The sequence below is a fragment of the Ambystoma mexicanum genome, chromosome 1p (genome assembly GCF_040938575.1).
Source record: "Ambystoma mexicanum isolate Mex_15411 chromosome 1p, UKY_AmexF1_1, whole genome shotgun sequence".
Classification (NCBI taxonomy): domain Eukaryota; kingdom Metazoa; phylum Chordata; class Amphibia; order Caudata; family Ambystomatidae; genus Ambystoma; species Ambystoma mexicanum.
In genome coordinates this window covers 314,697,072-314,702,475 of record NC_090921.1, presented here as the reverse complement: position 1 = coordinate 314,702,475, position 5,404 = coordinate 314,697,072, and positions in this window count along the sequence as shown.

Below are 5,404 nucleotides of genomic sequence, written 5' to 3'. Positions count from 1 at the left end.
CAGGTAAGTTTTTTGATAAGAGGTTCCCCTTGTGTCCATGCATTAATGTACTAATGCTAGTGTCTTTTTCTCCATAGAGGCCGGGGTATGGAATGCCGGGGAACAGGCACCGACCCGAGATGAGAGGTGAAATCCTTGTAGAAATCAGGTAAGTCTTTAATGAGCGTTTTTTGGTAATGTCTTCATTCGCTCATTAAGGCTGATGTCTCTTTTTCCCCTTAGGGGCCGGGGTCCGGAAATGCCAGGATGCGGCGCGGACCCGAAATGAAGAGGGAATGAATCAACAGGTAAATCTTAACATGGAGATTTAGCTTTCCTTATTCCCTTCTCTCTCTCACCTTTTGTTCTGGTCTTTTTCTCCCTAAGCGCTGGGGCGTGACTGCGAATCCGGATTATCGCTGCTGAACATGGAGGCGCCCCGTAAAGGTGAGTGGAATGCGGCGCTGCAGCGATCGGCGCGATGAGCTTTTAAATAAGTCTTCCTTTTCAGGATTGTCGGCGAGATGTCTCCGGGATGCGGATAAGGACTTTTCCTTCTTCTGTTCTCTTCTTCTCTTCCTTTGCAGGTGATCCAGCGTGGCAGAAGTCAGGATGCAGGAGCAGACACGGTGAGCGTCCAGCTGCTAGATGCAGAACAACGCGAAGCACGTGTGGCTGTTCGGGTGGGGTTTAAATAGCCTTGGAAGAAGTTCCAGGTATGTATCCTTCCCTGACCACGCCCGGATGGTAAATTAGTCCCACAGGTAAAGTAGTTCCTTTCAGGCCTCAAGGAGGCCGGGATCCTGCAGCATGGTCTGCATCAGGTAAGTGCACCCAAGTACTTCCATAATGAACCTGGCGTCTATGGTGCCAGGACTGATGTCTTTTATGAGCCTGGCGCCAGGACACTGTCCAATTGGCCCCTATATGGGGTTGCTGGGTCCTTCCTTGGACTGGATGTCTGCTTTCGGGGACGCAGGGCTTGAACCGGCTCCCCGGGAGCGGGCATCATGACATCACCCTCATACGGTGGACACGTGTGAGATCTGTCAAGGCATCTCACAGAAGACCCTAAAACACTGCAACAGACTCCTGGTTACTTGGCTCAATGACGGAGCGGGTGCGTACCCGGCATCAGAGGTAGGCTCTACAGCCTTGAGATCTAAGTGTCCTGTCCCCCCTCGTCGATCAGGGTCGGCGGAGCCTCTGGCGAAGAAATCGCGCTCATCTGAAAAATGCCCCTCGGAGTAACATCCTGCGAAGTCCTCCTCTTCACATAAGGCTTTGTCGTCTTCCTCATCTAAAAAGGAGAGAAAAGACCCATCGAAATCCTCCTCAGAAGACCGTCATAAGTCTACCTCGAGTCGAGAGTCCTCGTCCCACGTCGAGGCCAAAAACGGCGGGAACGCCTCAAGGCCCTGCTCCACAGACTTCGACGACAGTCCGGTCGTCGACGCCTGCTTTGTCTTCGGCGGCGGCTCTTCCGACCGCTATTTCGTCAGGTCAAACAGAGCCTATAGGAAAGATGTCATCGTCGACGGTGGCCCCGTCGGTGGGATGGCAACCGGAGGTTTTTGACCAGATTCCGCCTGAAGCCTTGCTGCAACCAGAAGCGGCTTTCTCCATCTCGTCGGCGGAGGATGACCGTGATCCGGTCGCACATCCAACCAATCTGGGAATACAACCAACTCGTTCGGGGTCGGTCTTTAGTGGAAGTGCCATTCCAGTTACCTCTTCCTTACTGAATCCCCAGGCTGTTCTGTCCCTGGAGGCGTTGAACACATTACAGAAGCTGTTGGAGCGGTTGGACACTGTTACCTCAGCTTGTCCTGACAGCGCCGCAAGCCTTGTCGGTCATCGACGAGCCAGGCCCGGCTCCTCGCCCTCCACCCAGAATGCCTACCGCTTACCCGGTTGAGGAAGATCGTTCTCATCCGCAGGAAGAAGGGGAACTGTCAGTCGGAACGTGAAGGGTCGGTTTCAGACATCTCGTTATCCCCCTCAAGGGACCCTACATGGGACTCTGAAGCGGAGATGGAAACTCCGTGGAGTCCAGCGCAGCCATCACCACCTGATGTGGGTGCTTTCCATGCCATGATGGGTAAGGCATGTGCGGAGTTTGGCCTAGTCCCAGAAGAAGAGAAAAAAGATTGTTTTCTGTTCGATCATATGGGCAAGAGAAGAAAGGCGATATTTGCTATCCCCATTTTAGACCATGTCTGGCAGGAGGGACTGAAAACCATGCGTCACCCTTTTTCAGAACCGGCAGTAAAAGGTCGATTGGAAAAGAAATTCAAGGCTCCGGAATCGACCTCCACGTGCTTGGCGTCTCAACCTTCGCCGGAATCAGTGGTATCCGCCGCGTTCGGCCAGAAATGCAAGGTCGCAACACAAATGCATGACCCCGCCCGATAACGAAGCCAGGAGACAAGATGCTTTTGGAAAGAAAGTGCTATCGTTCGGAGCGACTACAGTTAAAGCAACCAACTCCCTGGCTATTATGGCCAGGTATGATAGGGAAATGTGGCATCGACTAGCTCCCATCTTGGACCATCTGCCGGAGGAACACAGGAAGTCTGCCATGCTGCTCGTACGTGAGGGAGAAGAGGCCTCCAATCATTCCATTAACATTGCTGTCGACCTGGCGGAATCAGGCTTTAAGCAAATTACCAATGGCGTAGTGTTACGGAGGCAAGCCTGGCTTAAATTCACAACGTTCAGACCAGAGGTACAATATAAGGTAATGGATATGCCGTGCAAAGGAGAACACCTGTTTGGGGAGAAAGTCGATGAAGCCCTGAAGGGCATGAAAGAAGATTCTGACACGGCTTGTTCCCTTGGAGCCCTCCAGAGTGGTAGGAATTTTCGTTCCTTTCGTCCCTTCAGAGGAGCATCAGGTAACTCCCGGTTTTGATCATCTAGAGACCGAGGTTTCACCAGGCCCTCCTACTCTTCCCAAGGCTACAGACGTGCACCCCAAGCTACTCGAAAAGGCAGAGATTACCAAACCTCCAGACGACGAGGCGCCTACTCCTTGTCGACGAAGGATAAACAGACCAAAAGCCGGCAATGACAACTTACAGGGCGTCCTGGGGGGCAGAGTGTCTCGTCACGTCGACGAGTGGGCACGCATAACAGACCAATGGGTTTTGGACACGATACATCTGGGCCATTCTCTACAGTTCAAGGACAAGCCGCCACACATTCCACTGGTGTTCTCGACGCAGCCCCACCTTCAAATACTAAGGCAAGAGGTGACGCATATGCTGCAGAAAGAGACTATAGAACTGGTCCCGGTGGCAGAAAGAGACAGGGAGTGTACTCCCGTTACTTTGTCGTCAAGAAACCCAAAGCCGATGCGCCAGCCCACGCAGAGGGCGCTAGAGGCGCAGCTCGCATAGCGGGCCGCTCCTCTGGCCGCCCCCTGCGTGGACTCGCCTCCTCTATGGAGGACGCAGTCAGGGTGCCCTCGGATGTCGGGCCGGAAACGGCCTGCACCCCCGGGGGCTTAAATAGCCAGGGCTGAGAGCAAGTCCTCTCATCCAGCCCTGGCAGCAGCGACATCGGAGCAGCTACAAGTGACGAGGACACGCTGCGACGAGCAGGACTAAATCTATCTTGAAAAGGTAAGGTGTGGAGTAGAGGGACAGCGCGGGGGCGCTGGTCCGTGCCGTGGGTCTGGAGCCCACGGCATTTCCTCCACAGTGCCTAGAGGGCACAAAGGGGCTGGTGAGGGATTGTACTTATCTGTGTGCATTGCGCACGGATGGTTGTCTGTTGTTTTATTGGCCATTGGATGGGCCTGTCTCCGAACGGGTGGATTTTTTGATTCAAGGTGGCAATGTAATTTGTGTATGCAAAGTGTTTGCTATGATGCAGTGATCGAAGGGGATGTTGGCATAGCAGTTTTTAAAAAGTGCTATGATGTGGCGCTTGGCAGCAGCCATGCGCACGCGGGGAATGGGCGCAGAGAGGCCATCTTATTTGCACAAGTGTGCCCCCCCTCCCCTTTTGTTGCTTTCGGTGGCGGCATTCGCCGGAAGCAGGTTCTTTGTTCCCGATTGTTCCACATTGGAATGGACGTGCAGGGGGTGATTGTCGCGTCAAGTGGTAATAGACAGTGAGAACATTATGTAAGCTGTGGAGAGCCACGCTTACTGGCCGTGGGGACGCCGCACAAAGGAGGGCAGTGGGGCCATTAAGGCAGGCGGTAGTCGGAAAATTGGGAGTGTGCTGCAGGCACTGGCCGGGAACCATAGGAGATGTTCCCAGCTGAAACGGCATCACTGGCGGCAGGCGCGCTGGGCTGCGAATGCTTAATTAGGAAGGCATATGCGCACCAAGCTGGTCCCGAGGGCAGCTGGCGAGCATTCTTCGCACTTTGTTTGGGTTTCGAGGGTTTGTGGTCAGAGGAAAAGTTTCTTCCAGCACGTTGTGAGTTTGTGCTTTTGTGAGCAGGAGGTCCACCGGAGCAATGCACCGTTTCCGTCCTTTTGTAGGGAGGGGCGGATGCGGGGAATTTTTTCCACCATTATGCAAGCTGATTGGTAAAACAATGGGGGCGAGGCAGTGAATTTTCGCCATAGTGCGAGCTAATTTTAAGTACGAGGATCTGGGGCACTGTCTGCTTCCTCGGAAGCTCTACGGAGAGGCATTTCTGGCGCGCAGACACACAAGGGTTACCAACGGCCATGGAGGTGTGGGTCAGCGCATCAATCATCATGGGTGGAAGGGCACTAGCGAAAGAAAGGTGACGCTCAGGGACGCTTGTGGAATGCTTGAAAGGAATTTATAACGAGCCTATGCACAAGTATGTACGGATTGGTGCGCAGGCAAGGTTTATTACCAAGCAGCAGGCACACCAGTTTAAAAGAAGTATGATTGGCTTCACCGCGGGTACGGTTTATTTTCCATGGCTTTTCAGATAATCTAAGAAGGAACTTATAACGTACTTACACATGAGTGCGTACTGAGTGGGGGCAAATGCAAGGTTCATGGGGATGGAACTGTTTGTTTTCATATTATCTTGATAAAGAAGAGGAAATTAATAACTTTTTTCATAATTTTCCGGTTATTCCAAGAAAGGAATTTATAACACGCATATACACAAATGTTGACCGGCTTGAGCATTGTAAAGCATAGTTCGGGGATGGCGGACGTGAGGGGATTCATGCACACAGCAATACAATATTAGACCTGCACGGCGAGATGTTAGGACATCTTTTTCACCCCCCCCCTTTGGGGCGTCCGTGGGGTACTGTGCCAAGTGTGCATGCAATGTACAAGGAATCTGGGGCACGCATATGGCTTAGTCCAAAGGACAATATTAACAAATTATGTGTATGTTTACAGATCACAGCGAATATCTTCGAGGTACGGCACCAGAGGTGGTTTGTTAGAAGGATGAAGGAAAAGATCTGTGGCA